Source organism: Oncorhynchus gorbuscha, linkage group LG18, assembly GCF_021184085.1.
Source record: "Oncorhynchus gorbuscha isolate QuinsamMale2020 ecotype Even-year linkage group LG18, OgorEven_v1.0, whole genome shotgun sequence".
Classification (NCBI taxonomy): domain Eukaryota; kingdom Metazoa; phylum Chordata; class Actinopteri; order Salmoniformes; family Salmonidae; genus Oncorhynchus; species Oncorhynchus gorbuscha.
Window position 1 is genome coordinate 61,638,620 of NC_060190.1, and position 18,106 is coordinate 61,656,725.

Below are 18,106 nucleotides of genomic sequence, written 5' to 3' on the forward strand. Positions count from 1 at the left end.
TGAGTTGAAATTATGTTTCATTGTTTAGCTTGCTAGCTACATGTCTTAACAAAAGACTCCACTATGCAAGTATCCATTTCAATAGAATGTTTATGATTTCACTGCGACAGATGTTGATAGACGTAGCTGGTAAATTCGCTCTGGCAATCTACTCCGATTTCACAGCGCTCTCGTCTGAGTGTGTCAGAGCGCAGAATAACTGACAAATTTATGAACGCTCAACACCCGTTGAATATGGTCTGTGTCAGTAAACGTTGGCAAAAAAGTAAAATTAAATTGTTGACAGAAGCACAGTTGCAGTCACCAACGCTCTGGATAACATAAAAACAGCCTAACCAGCCCTGCTAGTGTGAATAAATGGTCAGTGAGCTGTTCTCTCAGCAAGCTAGCAAAAGTTAGCCAGTTAGCTTGGGTGTGTAACTCGGCTACTCAGGAACATTCACTGTCTTCTTGGTAAGCAGCTCCAGTATAGATTTGGCCTTGTGTTTTAGGTTATGGTCCTGTTGAAGGGTGAATTCATCTCACAGTGTCTGGTGGAAAGCCGACTGGACCATGTTTTCCTCTAGGATTTTGCCTGTGCTTAGCTCCATTCCCTTTCTTTTTTATCCTGAAAAACTCCCCAGTCCTTAACAATTACAAGCATGCCCATAACATAATGCAGCTGCCACTATGCTTGAAAATATATCCATTCAGCAATAGGTGTCCTTTTTTGTGAGGCATTGGAAAACCTCCCTGGTCTTTGTGGATAAATCTGTGTTTGAAATTCACTGCTCGACTGAGGGACCTCCAGATAATTGTATGTGTGGGGTACAGTATTATTGCACTTATTATGTGACTTGTTAAAAACATTTATTTAAGTTATTTAGGCTTGCCATAACAAAGGGGTTAAATACTTATTGACTGAAGACATTTCAGCTTTTCATTTTTAATTGATTTGTAAAATTAAAATAAAGAAACGATTCCACTTTCACATTATGGGATATTGTGTGTAGGCCAGTGACCAAAAATCTGAATTTAATCCAGCTAATTATTAGAATTAGATGCACTAGATTAGGGTTGGAGAGAAATCCTACAGGATGGTAGCTCTCCAGGAACAGGGTTGGAGATCCCTGTGTCAGTGTAATAGGTTTAATACTGTATAATAGGCTAATTATATTGATCCCTTTTCCCTTTTTACTCTGCTTTTTACCCTAACAAGCATAACAGTGTCAGATGCTGCTTGTTGTGGTGAAGATGCCTCAGATGCACAGAGGGGATTGGCGAGATCAGGGGGTGTAAAAGAAGTCAGACAACTCTGACAATGACTGGTACTGACGTCAATGGCAGAAGGATTTAGCTGAAATGTCGGGTTGAAGGTGTAAATTGATGGTGCTTGACTCAAGTCTGCAAGTATCTGTGGCCCTCATTATTATTGCGGCCCACCAATCGCTTCTCCGAGGTGCATCCGCATTGTGATTTGAACTATTTAATATTTTTTAAGATTAATGAGTTCATGCAAAGCTATCTACTTTGATAGACAATTCATTGTATTTAAAGTTACAATAGAGAAAATAGACAAAAAAATAGAATAACACATTTTTTTTTACGCCACCAATCAAATGATCAAGAGGGCAAAAGGGCAGGTTCTTCAGCACCCCTATGCTCTTAGAATAAAAAGGTGCTATCTAGAACCTAAAAGGGTTATTTGGCAGTCCCCATAGGAGAACCATTTGAAGAACCCTTTTTGGTTCTTGGTAGAACCGTTTTGGGTTCAATGTAGAACCCTTTCCAACGAGGCTTCTACATGGAACCAAAAAGGGTTCTCCTGTGTGGACAGCCAAAGAACCCTTTTGAAACCCTTTTTGTCTAAGAGTGTTGGGCTCTATCTGTGCATAAAAGAGAAAATGTACTGGGCTTTTCCGTGTAAAAACCCCCATGAGCACAAACATATGAAGTTCGTAGGAGCACAGTTTGGAGTCAAATGAAACCTAAGTGTATATAAACATTAAAGACACCTTCCTAATATTGAGTTGCACCCCCCACACCCTTTTATCATGGATAGAGCAGGTGTCCTTAATGTTTTGTACAACCAGTGTTTATTAAGGCATCCTAAAAATTAGGAATAAGCAAAGGCTTTGATTTCTAGCCAAATAGCTGGAAAAGACGTCTTAGAAGAAATCTAGCAGAAAATGTCTTAAAAGGTATTATCAACATTTATATGTAGTTTTACAGAAATTATTTTTTTGCCTTCTGTAACTTTAAGAAATATTGCCTAATGTCTTATCATTCTGTTACCAAAAAGTTGGAATACCTGCTTACTGTCCTCCCTTGGCATACTGTTACGTTCAGCTCATAACTGTTTATCTCTCTTTCTGTCACATGGTGGTCAAAGCAAGAGTGTGAAAACAGTTGAGACAACTTCTCCCTCTTTCTCTCTCCATTTAATGTCACCTCTCCCGGCTCTTACAGACCCCTACCCATGAGTCCTCTCTCTTTCCATTTACTGTAACCAGCCCTCTCACCCACTGAGCACCGACCGACAACGGAAGTCTATGGACGCTGAAAAGTAGATGAAATGTGGTCAGTCCAAATGTATACCAATCATAGACATCTGTTTCACAAGTTTGGACAGCACAGTACAGTAGAGCACAGTACAGTACAGTAAACTTGAGTATGGGTCAGTGCAATACAGTAAGGTACTGTAATGTACAGTAAAGAGTTTAATACAGCAGAGCACACTAGAGTAGATTACAGTATAATTTACTGTACTGAACTCTACTCTTACTGTACTGAACTATACTCTATTGAACTGTATTTTACTGTACTGAACTATACTGTGCTGTGCTGTGCTGTACTCTACTCTGGGGCGGCAGGGTAGCCTAGTGGTTAGAGCGTTTGGACTAGTAACCGGAAGGTTGCAAGTTCAAACCCCTGAGCTGACATGGTAAAAATCTGTCGTTCTGCCCCTGAACAGGCAGTTAACCCACTGTTCCTAGGCTGTCATTGAAAATAAGAATTTGTTCTTAACTGACTTGCCTGGTTAAATAAAGGTAAAATAAATACAATAAAATACTCTGCTGTGCTTTGCTGTACTCTGCTCTGCTCTACTGTGAGGTCCAAACTTGTGAAACATAGACATCTATGATTGGTACAGATTTGATGCGGCCCGGACCAACCAAATTTTGTCTTGTTTGGGGGAGCTAATTAGAATAATAGCCAATGTGTAGAATAATACCCAAACATGCAAAGGAGGACAATGCCTCTTTCTACCTTTGACCCATGATGTCATTCTGTTACCATCCATATGTTACCGGGTGTTGATCCACTTCACTTACTGTAGTTCAATAATCAAAATAGATTTTTTCAAACTCAAGGTGTCATATCATAGCTGTTTTTGGAAAATGTGGTCACATAAAAAACTGAGGGAGATTTGACTGTCATTCTGTTACCAAACTGCACAGTTGTTCCAGTAAATGTGTTTCTGTAACATTTTTGGTGGAAATTGTTCGAAGTAGTCCTTGTGCATAGTGTTGTATGGTTTAACTTGGCAATCAATGGTTTTTGTTTGGCATACGTTTAAAGTGAAGTGAGTCTCAGCGTCATTCTGTTACCGTGGAATTGCTCGACTGCAAAAGGTCTGCCTAGTGCACACAGTGTACATACAGTTTTACACGTGGAGAGTATGAGTGTCAGCCAGTCACTAGAGCCTTGAGACAGTGAAAGGGTTGCTGCAATCATCTAGGCGAGCAGCCAAGGGTCACTCCAAACGCATTCTTTCACCCCTCCATCTCCTCCAGCACTAGGCCACGACATACCAATGTTATTGTGCACTGTCTGAACCTGACCTCAAACAAGCCAAGGCCGTGTGAATGGGTCTGTCTGGGGTTTCCTTCAACAAAAACACAAGTGCGTAGACACACACACACACCATACAAAACAGTCACTCCTTTAGCTACATGCATATGCACTCTCTCACCTTACAAAATAGCATTACGCTATCAATTAGCCTTACTACAGACCCAACAGTAAACAGAAGCACAGTGTTGCCTGAACAGGAGGGTGCTGGGGAGCACCTGCACTGTAGCCTGTGTCTGTTGTGAGTACAGCTGCATGGATGGAAAAGTCCCTTGGTTTCAGTGGTGTAGTCTGAGAAGTGGGGGGTGAGAGTGGCGACTGCAGTGGGCCACAGGTTGGTCCTGGATCAGACAAACAGCAGGACAGGGGAATCACACAGAGACATGTACTCATTCTGAGAGGAGGAAAGGAGTGCTGTGTGCATGCTCCACTTCCTGAACATCCAAAATCACACAGTGCTGCTGTCCCGCATGTTATCAAGTACATTCTGTATTGGATGTCTGCATACTATAATATACTAGAGACGCACCCCCAATAGACACAGTATACTAGTTTCCTATGCTAGCATACTGCTGAATGTAGAATTAGACCCTTGTTTGTCTGCAATCAATTTCAATCAAAAGTGCCAGGCTAATCTTGGACGAGAGGGGAGCAGAGACGTAATGTACAGCAAGATTGCTTAATTATGCCCGTTGCCATCTGTGTCAAGAGTCAGTTTAACAGCCCAGCCCCCCAAACCAGTGTGTTTGGGGGGCTGGGTGTTTACAAGTGAAAACACTTCCAGTAAGTCTCAGACCGCGTGCGGTCAACGCTGACATTAAGTTAATCTTCAAAATGGTTCAATGGAAATGAAAGAAGTGCATATTTCATTATTAAAACCACAAGGGCCATGACAGAGAAACAGGAAGCTGTGTGGTTTTGACAGCAACAGAAACGTCACAGGCAAGCCACTACATCTACTATTCTTCTATGCAAATTAAAGACACAGTTCACATTTCAAACTAGAGCTAACAAACAAATAGTAACAGTGTGCAAAACACAACAAAAAAACTCATCACTCTCCCTTCTTCTGAAATGACTATAATGCATTTTCTTATCAATGCGATTCAAAGTTCAAATCAAGATGCGGATGCATCTTGGAGCAGTGAGCGTGGGCCTCAAAAATAATGAGGGAAACAGATTTCTGGTGGACCGGAGTCAAGCATCATCAATTTACACCTTCAATCCGACATTTCAGCTAAAGCCTTCTGCCATTGACGTCAGTCCCAGTCATTGTCAGAGTTGTCTGACTTCTTTTACACCCCCTGATCTCTTCAATCCCCACTGTGAATCTGAGGCATCTTCACAACAACAAGCAGAATTCGACACTGTTATGCTTGTTAGGGTAACCAGCAGAGTAAGAAGGGAAAATGGATTAATAGAATTAGCCTATTATACACCTATTACACTAGAACACAGGGCTCTCCAACCCTGTTCCTGGTGAGCTACCGTCCTGTAGGTTTTCGCTACAACCATAATTTAGCGCATCTGATTCTAATAATATAATAATAATAATAATAATATATGCCATTTAGCAGACGCTTTTATCCAAAGCGACTTACAGTCATGTGTGCATACATTCTACGATAACAACATTAGACCATTAGACCATAACAACATTAGACCATAACAACATTAGACCATTAGACCATAACAGCATTAGACCATTAGATCATAACAACATTAGATCATAACAACATTAGACCATTAGATCATAACAACATTAGACCATAACAACATTAGACCATTAGACCATAACAACATTAGACAATTAGATCATAACAACATTAGATCGTAACAACATTAGATCATAACAGCATTAGACCATTAGATCATAACAGCATTAGACCATAACAACATTAGACCATAACAACATTAGACCATTAGACCATAACAACATTAGACCATAACAACATTAGACCATTAGACCATAACAACATTAGACCATAACAACATTAGATCATAACAACATTAGACCATTAGACCATAACAACATTAGACCATAACAACATTAGACCATAACAACATTAGACCATAACAACATTAGACCATAACAACATTAGACCATAACAACATTAGACCATAACAACATTAGACCATAACAACATTAGACCATTAGATCATAACAACATTAGACCATAACAACATTAGACCATTAGACCATAACAACATTAGACAATTAGATCATAACAACATTAGATCGTAACAACATTAGATCATAACAACATTAGACCATTAGATCATAACAGCATTTGTGGGACCATAAGTGAACTCCGGAATGCACCAAACCCTATCCATGGTAAGATGGGGAAGAATGCAGCGCTATAGATATACGGGATACTCTAGAGATAACAGGAATGACTTAAAGTCGCGAATGATCAAATAATGATCTAATAATTAGCTAGTTGATTAGATGAATCAGATTAGATGAATCAGGTTAGTTACAACTGGAGTTGGATTGAAAACCTATAAGAGAGTAGCTCTCCAGGAACAGGGTTAGAGAGCCCTGCACTAACTTTGGGCAGAAGGCAGCCTAGTGGTTAGAGCGTTGGGCCAGTAACCGAAAGGTTGCTAGATCAAATCCCTGAGCTGACAAAGGTAAAAAATATGTTGTTCTGCCCCTGAACAAGGCAGTGTTCCTAGGCCATCATTGTAAATAAGAATTTTTCTTAACGGTCTTGCCTAGTTAAATAAAAGTTAAATAAAAAATAAATTAACATATTTTCACACCAAACTGGAAGTCTCGCCACACCAAACTGGAAGTCTTCCGACTAGCTTGGAAAGACAGTACCGTGCAGTACCGAAGAGCCCTTACTGCTGCTCGATCATCCTATTTTTCTAACTTAATTGAGGAAAATAAGAACAATCCGAAATTTATTTTTGATACTGTCGCAAAGCTAACTGAAAAGCAGCATTCCCCAAGAGAGGATGACTTTCACTTTAGCAGTGATAAATTCATGAACTTCTTTGAGGAAAAGATTATGATTATTAGAAAGCAAATTACGGACTCCTCTTTAAATCTGCGTATTCCTTCAAAGCTCAGTTGTCCTGAGTCTGCACAACTCTGCCAGGACCTAGGATCAAGAGAGACGCTCAAGTGTTTTAGTACTATATCTCTTGACACAATGATGAAAGTAATCATGGCCTCTAAACCTTCAAGCTGCATACTGGACCCTATTCCAACTAAACTACTGAAAGAGCTGCTTCCTGTGCTTGGCTCTCCTATGTTGAACATAATAAACGGCTCTCTATCCACCGGATGTGTACCAAACTCACTAAAAGTGGCAGTAATAAAGCCTCTCTTGAAAAAGCCAAACCTTGACCCAGAAATATAAAAAACTAATCGGCCGATATCGAATCTTCCATTCCTCTCAAAAATTTTAGAAAAGGCTGTTGCGCAGCAACTTACTGCCTTCCTGAAGACAAACAATGTATACGAAATGCTTCAGTCTGGTTTTAGACCCCATCATAGCACTGAGACGGCACTTGTGAAGGTGGTAAATTACATTTTAATGGAATCGGACCGAGGCTCTGCATCTGTCCTCGTGCTCCTAGACCTTAGTGCGGCTTTTGATACCATCGATCACCACATTCTTTTGGAGAGATTGGAAACCCAAATTGGTCTACACGGACAAGTTCTGGCCTGGTTTAGATCTTATCTGTCGGAAAGATATCAGTTTGTCTCTGTGAATGGTTTGTCCTCTGACAAATCAACTGTAAATTTCGGTGTTCCTCAAGGTTCCGTTTTAAGACCACTATTGTTTTCACTATATATTTTACCTCTTGGAGATGTTATTCGAAAACATAATGTTAACTTTCACTGCTATGCGGATGACACACAGCTGTACATTTCAATGAAACATGGTGAAGCCCCAAAATTGCCCTTGCTAGAAGCATGTGTTTCAGACATAAGCTAGTGGATGGCTGCAAACTTTCTACTTTTAAACTCGGACAAAACAGAGATGCTTGTTCTAGGTCCCAAGAAACAAAGAGATCTTCTGTTGAATCTGACAATTAATCTTAATGGTTGTACAGTCGTCTCAAATAAAACTGTGAAGGACCTCGGCGTTACTCTGGACCCTGATCTCTCTTTTGAAGAAGATATCAAGACCATTTAAAGGACAGCTTTTTTCCATCTACGTAACATTGCAAAAATCAGAAACTTTCTGTCCAAAAATGATGCAGAAAAATTAATCCATGCTTTTGTCACTTCTAGGTTAGACTACTGCAATGCTCTACTTTCCGGCTACCCGGATAAAGCACTAAATAAACTTCAGTTAGTGCTAAATACGGCTGCTAGAATCCTGACTAGAACCAAAAAATTTGATCATATTACTCCAGTGCTAGCCTCTCTACACTGGCTTCCTGTCAAAGCAAGGGCTGATTTCAAGGTTTTACTGCTAACGTACAAAGCATTACATGGGCTTGCTCCTACTTATCTCTCTGATTTGGTCCTGCCGTACATACCTACACGTACGCTACAGTCACAAGATGCAGGCCTCCTAATTGTCCCTAGAATTTCTAAGCAAACAGCTGGAGGCAGGGCTTTCTCCTATAGAGCTCCATTTTTATGGAACGGTCTGCCTACCCATGTCAGAGACGCAAACTCTGTCTCAATCTTTAAGTCTTTACTGTAGACTCATCTCTTCAGTGGGTCATATGATTGAGTGTAGTCTGGCCCAGGAGTGGGAAGGTGAACAGAAAGACTCTGGAGCAATCAAATCAAATCAAATTGTATTTGTCACATACACATGGTTAGCAGATGTTAATGCGAGTGTAGCGAAATGCTTGTGCTTCTAGTTCCGACAATGCAGTAATAAATGAACCGCCCTTGCTGTCTCTGCCTGGCCGGTTCCCCTCTTTCCACTGGGATTCTCTGCCTCTAACCCTATTACAGGGGCTGAGTCACTGGCTTACTGGGGCTCTCTCATGCCGTCCCTGGAAGGGGTGCGTCACCTGAGTGGGTTGATTCACTGATGTGGTCATCCTGTCTGGGTTGGCGCCCCCCCTTGGGTTGTGCCATGGCGGAGATCTTTGTGGGCTATACTCAGCCTTGTCTCAGGATGGTATGTTGGTGGTTGAAGATATCCCTCTAGTGGTGTGGGGGCTGTGCTTTGGCAAAGTGGGTGGGGTTATATCCTTCCTGTTTGGCCCTGTCCGGGGGTGTCCTCGGATGGGGCCACAGTGTCTCCTGACCCCTCCTGTCTCAGCCGCCAGTATTTATGCTGCAGTAGTTTATGTGTCGGGGGGCTGGGGTCAGTTTGTTATATCTAGAGTACTTCTCCTGTCCTATTCGGTGTCCTGTGTGAATCTAAGTGTGTGTTCTCTAATTCTCTTCTTCTCTCTTTCTTTCTCTCTCTTGGAGGACCTGAGCCCTAGGACCATGCCCCAGGACTACCTGACATGATCACTCCTTGCTGTCCCCAGTCCACCTGACCATGCTGCTGCTCCAGTTTCAACTGTTCTGCCTTATTATTATTGGACCATGCTGGTCATTTATGAACATTTGAACATCTTGGCCATGTTCTGTTATAATCTCTACCCGGCACAGCCAGAAGAGGACTGGCCAACCCACATAGCCTGGTTCCTCTCTTGGTTTCTTCCTAGGTTTTGGCATTTTTATGGAGTTTTTCCTAGCCACCGTGCTTCTACACCTGCATTGCTTGCTGTTTGGGGTTTTAGGCTGGGTTTCTGTACAGCACTTTGAGATATCAGCTGATGTACGAAGGGCTATATAAATACATTTGATTTGATTTGATTTTGAAGTGTATGTCACATGAGAGGCATTTGTCAAAAGGTTGTTGTTTTTTGGCATGCCGATAGATGAGTTCGGATTGGTCTGCAATGTAGCATGCTTCTGTTTATAACATGAGCTGCTCAGTATGTGTAGATAATCCTTGCTACCGTGACTTTTTTGAAAGATATAACATTAGCCATGGAGAACGGCAAAAGTGTTGCTACTGCTAGTCGTATGGGTGGGATTATGGATTCATTGTTTAGCTAGCTAGCTAAAAGACTCCACTAAAACAGATGACTACATGATCCATCAAGTTAGCCAGGTATGTCTGGGGAGGATTACAGCAATCTATTGTACATATCTAGATAATAGTGACTCATTCTTTCACATGACCCATCAATTTAGACAAGTGTCTCTGGGTAAGCATCATCTAATAAATTATACAGTATATGTATCTGGACACTTTATATTTTTGATATAGTGTGTGTTTACCAGAGACAGCAATGTGAAGAACAACATGACCTGCACCAAAGTCAGATTAGGATATAGGCCAAGGACAAGATAAAGTTTTTTCCTTGTCCAAGGCATAGCAGCAAGACATGTTTGTTTTTGTCCCATGTAAATATTCAGCTTTTTTTGCTTTTCTATATACATATATTTCAATCTCTTTTTTCATTTTCGAATTAAATATACTTTCCTGCAACCCGCCTCACCCAATGTGGTTTGGATCTGCAATTTTTTTGTTGTTGACCTTATAACTGGACTCTCCAACAGAAGCTAGCCTTCAGAGGCTATCCAGCTAATTAGCTACTATCTATTTAGTCATTGTTAGTCACTGCTAGCAATCTTTATCTTTCGCACAGTCACCAGTTGCTTTAGCCCGGATAATATCGGACTGTCTGCACTGTGTGATGTCAGCCTTGAGCATATTGGACTGCTGTTTTCAACCAGGATCTCAGCGATCACTGCCTCATTGCCTGCATCTGTTATGTGTCCCCTGTCAAACGACCACACCTCATCACTGTCAAACGCTCCCTAAAACATTTCTGCGAGCAGGACTTTCTAATCGACCTGGCCTGGGTATCCTGGAGGGATATTGACCTAATCCTGTAGGTAGAGGATGCCTGGTTGCTCTTTAAAAGCGCTTTCCTCACCATCTTAAATAAGCATGCCCCTTTCAAAAAATGTAGAACTAACAACAGATATAGCCTTTGGTTCACTCCAGACTTGACTGCCCTTGACCAGCACAAAAACATCATGTGGCGCACTGCACTAGCTTCGAATAGTCCCCGCGATATGCAACTTTTCAGGGAAGTCAGGAACCAATATACACAATCAGTTAGGAAAGCAAAGGCTAGCTTTTTCAAACAGAAATTTGCATCCTGCAGCACTAATTCCCAAATGTTTTGGGACACTGTAAAGTCCATGGAGAATAAGAGCACCTCCTCTCAGCTGCCCACTGTACTGAGGCTAGGAAACACTGTCACCACCGATAAATCCACGATAATCGAGAATTTCAATAAGCATTTCTCTACAGTATACCACGCTTTCCACCTGGCTACCCCAACACCGGACAACAGCTCTGCACCCCCTGCAGCAACTGGCCAAAGCCCCCCTCCCCCACTTCTCCTTCCCCCAAATCCATTCAGCTGATGTCCCGAAAGAGCAGCAGAATCTGGATCCCAACAATTCAGCTGGACTAGAGAATCTGGACCCTCTCTTCCTAAAATTATCCACCGCCATTGTCCAACCCCCTAATACTAGTCTGTTCAACCTCTCTTTCATATCATCTGAGATTCCTAAAGATTTGATAGTGGCCGCGGTCATCCCCCTCTTCAAAGGGGGAGACACTCTAGACCCAAACTCTTACAGACCTATATCCATCCTGCCCTGCCTTTCTATAGTCTTCAAAAGCCAAGTGAACAAACAGATCACCGACCATCTCGAATCGCACCGTACCTTCTCCGCTATGTAATCCGGTTTCCGAGCTGTTCACGGGTGAACCTCATCCATGCTCAAGGTCCTAAACAATATCATAACCACCATCGATAAAAAAAACAGTACTGTGCAGAAGTCTTCACCAACCTGACCAAGGCTTTCAACTCTGTCAATCACCGTATTCTTATCGGCAGACTCAACAGCCTTGGTTTCTCTAATGACTGCCACGCCTGGTTAACTAAATGCTTTTCAGCTAGAGTTAAGTGTGTCAAATCAGAGGGCCTGTTGTCCGGACCTCTGGCAGTCTCTATGGAAGTGCCACATGGTTCAATTCTCGGGTTGACTCTTTTCTCTGTATATATCAATGATGTGGCTCTTGCTTCGGGTGATTCTTTGATCCACCTCTACGCAGACGACACCATTCTGTATACATCTGGCCCTTCTTTGGACACTGTGGTAACAAACCTCCAAATGAGCTTCAATGCCATACAACACTCCTTCCGTGGCCTCCAACTGCTCTTAAATGCTAGTAAAACTAAATGCATGCTCTTCAACCGATTGCTGTACGCACGCGCCCACCCGCCTAGCATCACTACTCTGGACGGTTCTGACTTAGAATATGTGGACAACAATAAATACCTAGGTGTCTGGCTAGACTGTAAACTCTCCTTCCAGACTCATATTAAGCATCTGAAATCCAAAATTAATTCTAGAATCGGCTTCCTATTTCGCAACAAAGCCTCCTTCACTCATGCTGCCAAACATACCCTCATAATACTGACTATCCTGCCGATCCTTGACTTTGGCGATGTCAATTACAAAATAGCCTCCAACACCCTACTCAGCAAATTGGATGTTGTCTATCACAGTGCCATCTGTTTTGTCACCAAAACCCCATATACTACCCACCATTGTGACCTGTACGCTCTTGTTGGCTGGTCCTCGCTACATATAGGTATTCCAAAGCCACTGGCTCCAGGTCATCTATAAGTATTTTCTAGGTAAAGCTCCGGTAAAACTCCAAACTGTAACCTGTGCCTGCAACCGAGTTCAGGTTGTCAGTCAACCTACCAGGGTAGTTACAAACAGCACAGGAATTAAATCATCAACATGTATTAATCACATTTTTACTAACTCTGCAGACATTTGCTTTAAAGCAGTATCCAAATCCATAGGATGTTTTCATCACAATATAATAGTCATATCTGGGGTCTAATATAGTGTATAAGAGGTCATACAAGAAGTTTTGTAGCGATTCATATATTGATGATGTAAATCATATTTGCTGGTCTGTGGTGTGTAAGCGGTGGCAGGTAGTCTAGTGGTTAGGGAATTGGACCAGTAACCGAAAGCTCGATCGAATCCCGAGCTGACAAGAATCTGTCCTTTTGACCCTGAACAAGGCAGCTAACCCACTGTTCCTAGGCTGTCATTGTAAATAAGAATATGTTCCTAACTGACTTGCCTCGTTAACTTCTTCGAGATAGGGGGCGCTCTTTTAATTTTGGGATAAAAAACGTTCCCGTTTTAAACAAGATATTTTGTCATGAAAAGATGCTCGACTATGCATGTAATTGACAGCTTTGGAAAGAAAAAACTGTGACGTTTCCAAAACTGCAAAGATATTATCTGTGAGTGCCCCAGAACTCATGCTACAGGCGAAACCAATATGAAATTTCATACAGGAAATGGTCCAGATTTTGAATGCCCTGTGTTCCAATGTCTCCTTATATGGCTGTGAATGCGCCAGGAATGAGCCTGCACTTTATGTCGTTTCCCCAAGGTGTCTGCAGCATTCTGACGTATTTGTAGGCATATCATTGGAAGATTGACCATAAGAGACTACATTTACCAGGTGTCCGCCCGGTGTCCTCCGTCTAAATTATTGCGTAATCTCCAGGTCCATGCGCGTTCCATTTTCTTCAGAAGAGAAACCAAACTGCCACGAATGATTTATCGTCGATAGATATGTGAAAAACACCTTGAGGATTGATTCTAAACAACGTTTGCCATGTTTGTTGATATTATGGAGTTAATTTGGAAAAAAGTTTGCGTTGTAATGACTTAATTTTCGGGGGTTTTCTTACCCAAACGTGATGAACAAAACGGAGCGATTTGTCCTACACAAATAATATTTTTGGAAAAACTGAACATTTACTATCTAACTGAGTGTCTCCTTATTGAAAACATCTGAAGTTCTTCAAAGGTAAATGATTTTATTTGAATGCTTTTCTTGTTTTTGTGAAAATGTTGCATGCTGAATGCTAAGGTTAAATGCTATGCTAGGCTATCAATACTCTTACACAAATGCTTGTTTAGCTATGGTTCAAAAGCATATTTTGAAAATCTGAGATGACAGTGTTGTTAACAAAAGGCTAAGCTTGAGAGCTAATATATTTATTTCATTTAATTTGCGATTTTCATGAATAGTTAACGTTGCATTATGGTAATGAGCTTGAGGCTATAAATAGGATCCCGTATACGGGATTGCTCATCGCAACAGGTTTAATAAATAGGGGAGCAACCAGACGCTGCACTTAACGCATTTATGAAACTACTTATTCCAGTTACTAATAAGCACGCACCCATTAAGAAAATGAAGGTAAAAACTGTTGATTCCCATTGGATTGATGAGGAATTTAAAAATGGTATGGTTGAGAGGAATGAGGCAAAAGGTATGTCAAATGAGTCTGGCAGCCCAACTGATTTAGAAAACATAATGCAAATTAAGAATTCATGTGACTAAACTAAATAAAAATAAAAATCAAAGACACCATGAAACAAAGATAAATGATATAAAGAATGTGTCATGACGTTGGCCTGGGGGTAGATTTATGACAGTCATAAATACCTCTTCCCCCCTTTTTCCTTTGCATTTGCAAACCCTTGGTTAACATAGAGATTCTGGGAACATCAGAAGGTGGGGGTAAATTAACTATATTCTGGTAATGCGACCAATTTAACATGTGCGGAGGTACTTAATGAATATAATGTCAGTTCGGTTGTCATTTGAGACATTCTCATCAATGATAAGATGACATAAACTCTACAGTGGAAAGTTTACACATCAGAGTTATCGGATTCACATTGAATTGTTGTTCAATTTAAATGTTTGAACATGAAATTATTTGTGATGGCATGAAATGTGATTTTAGCTTCTAAAATGTGAGATTTGGGTTTTCATAAGACAGGGCTCTGCTCAATCAGTGGCCCGCCCCTGTGAAGGGACATGGGCTATAAAACACTTCAAACGCCCTCCTCTCCCTTCCTAAAAAAAGCCCTTGACGACAATATAACCTCCTGTTCCGAGGATGTAGGACGACAGTCCGATATCAGAATGGTTCAGATAATAACTACAGAACAAAGCCAATATCAGCGTGAGCTTTGGTTGCAAATGGGCCGTCTCCTTTATGACGTAATTTGTAATCAAGTTATGATTAAATTATGTGTATGTGTAATTCTGTGTGATTAGTTAGGTATTTAGTAAATAAATAATTAAACACAATTTTGTATTCCTGACTCAAATTGTTAGCCAGGGTTCATGCATAAAAACCAAGAATGTTCATCTTTCAGATGAGACTGAATTAAGATGACGATTGATATTGACTGCTATTGATGTAAAATATTACTAGGTCTTTAAGAGTTTATTCAGAAGATAACAGCTCTATAAATATTATTTTGTGGTGCCCGACTCTCTAGTTAATAACATTTACATGATCAGCTCATTCAGATAATATTAATTACAGAGAAATAATTTTATAGAATAGCATGTCATATCACTTAATCCGGCATAGCCAAAGACACAACAAATGATAGTAAAAAGCTTTGGGGCACTTTAAATACAATTTTGGGGAAAAAAAGCCAACTCGGCTCCTTCATTCATTGAATCAGGTGGCTCGTTCATCACAAAGCCCACTGATATTGCAAACTACTTTAATTACTTTTGAATTGGCAAGATAAGCAAACTTAGAGATAACAAGCCAGAAACAAACGCTGACATGATACATCCAAGTATATTGGACCAAATTATGAAAGACAACAATTGTACTTTTGAATTCCGTAAAGTCAGTGTGGAAGAGGTGAAACATTTTTTGTTTTCCATCAACAATGACAAGCCATCGGGGTCTGAAAATCTAGATGGAAAATTACTGAGGATAATAGCAGACGATATTGCCACATCTTCAATTTAAGCCTACTAGAGAACGTGTGCCCTCAGGCCTGGAGGGAAGCTAAAGTCATTCCGCTACCCAAGAATAGTAAAGCCCCTTCACTGGCTCAAGTAGCCGACCAATCAGCCTGTTACCAACCCTTAGTAAACCTCTGGAAAAAATTGTGTTTGACCAGATACAATGCTATTTTACAGTAAAAAAATTGACAACAGAATTTCAGCATGCTTATAGGAAAGGCCACTCAACAAGCACAGCACTTACACAAATGACTGATGATTGGCTGAGAGAAATTGATTATAAAATGATTGTGGGGGCTGTCTTGTTATACATCAGTGCAGCTTTTGACATTATTGCTCATAGTCTGCTGCTGGAAAAATGTATGTACACCCCCTGCTATAATGTGTTTTAAGACTTACTTGTCTAACAGAACACAGACGGTGTTCTTTAATGGAAGCCTTTAAAATATAATCCAGTTGAAATCAGGAATTCCCCAGGGTAGCTGTTTAGGCCCCTTGCTATTTTCAATTTTTACTAACAACATGCCACTGACTTTGAGTAAAGCCAGAGTTTCTGTGTATGTGGATGACTCAACACTATACACGCCAGCTAATACAGTGACTGAAATGACTGCAACACTCAACAAAGACCTGTAGTTAGTTTCAGAGTGGGTGGCAAGGAATAAGTTAGCCCTAAACATTTCTAAAACTAAAAGCATTGTATTTGGAACAATACACTCACTAAACCCTAAACCTCAACTAAATCTTGTAATAAATTATGTGGAAATTGAGCAAGTTGAGATGACTAAACTGCTTGGAGTAACACTAGATTGTAAACTGTCATGGTCAAAACATATTGATGCAGTAGTAGCTAAGATGGGGATAAGCCAATCTATAATAAAGTGATACTCTGCCTTCTTAACAACACTATCAGCAAAGCAGGTCCTACAGGCCCTAGTTTTGTCGCACCTGGACTACTGTTCAGTCGTGTGGTCAGGTGGAAAATTGCAATTGGCTCAGAACAGGGCAGCACGGCTGGCCCTTGGGTGTATACAGAGAGATAATATTAATAACACGCATGTCAATCTCTCCTGGTTCAAAGTGCAGGGGAGATTGACTTCATCACTACTTTTATTTATGAGAGTTATTGACATGTTGAATGCACCAAGCTGTCTGTCTAAACTACATGCAAAGCTCACAAGACATGCCACAAGAGGTCTCTTCACAGTCCCCAAGTCCAGAACAGACTATGGGAGGCACACAGTACTACATGACTACATGGAACTCTATTCCACATCAAGTAACTGACGCAAGCAGTAAAACATTTTTTTTAAACAGATCAAAATCACCTTATGGAACAGTAGGGACTGTGAAGCAACACAAACATTGGCACAGACACATGCATACACACACACACACATGATAACATACTCACTATACATACACATGGATTTAGTACTGTAGATATGTGATAGTGGTGGAGTATGGGCGTGAGGGCACACCTTGTGTTGTGAAATCTGTGAATGTATTGTAATGTATAAACTGCCTTAATTTTGCTGGACCCCAGGAAGAGTAGCTGCTGCTTTGGCAGCAACTAATGGGGATCCATAATAAATACAAATACAACTGGACAGTTTTAGCGTTTTAGGAAACGATCTCTTGTCATATACCCATAATGTTCCCACAACCTTAAGAAATGTTTTGGGAGCCTTTGAAGAACAGAAGAAATGTGTTCTGGGAACAGTCTTAGAAAATAAACATGGTTGAATTATCAACACAACTGTATAGTTTTATTGTTTTGGAACATATGTTTTGTGATCTCCCCACAATGTTCCCACCAGACTGTTCCCACAACCTAATGAAACATTCTGTGAACCTTTAAAGAACAGGTGAAATGGGTATTCGGAACCTTTCTTGCAACATCAGCACGACTGGACAGTTTTGTGTTATGAGAACATTTACCACAACCGAATAAATGTTCTAGGAACTATCCCAGAACCAATTTTGGTTTGCTGGGTTGGCTGCTTTCGGGGATTAACACATTTCATGCCAACGGAACATTGTCTGGATCTTAATTCTCCATGCCAATGGAACATTGTCTGGATCTTAATTCTCTATTCACAAAGCTTACAGATGTGATAATACTTTGGAGGGATTCAATGGTCACGAAGGCAGGGATTACAAAACACAATGCCACTGCTTTGGGCCAGCTGCCAATTAATGGTAGAAAAACCTGGCCAGCCATAGCAATCAACTCTCCTCGACTCAGGACCCACATATCCCTAGGTTGAGTTAATTTAGATTAGTAGATGGTGGACTGGGCCATCTGCAGCAAAGCAGTGGAGGAGGACCTTTAAAAAGTCTACAATGTCTTGGCGCTTACGTGGTTTTCT

At 40.8% G+C, this 18,106-nt stretch overlaps 1 protein-coding gene across 12 annotated transcripts in view; it reads right to left on the minus strand.

Moving 5' to 3' along the window:
- Positions 1 to 18,106, minus strand: part of LOC124003962 (inositol 1,4,5-trisphosphate receptor type 1-like) — a 155,899-nt gene that overhangs the window by 8,854 nt on the left and 128,939 nt on the right. The window lies entirely within an intron of this gene.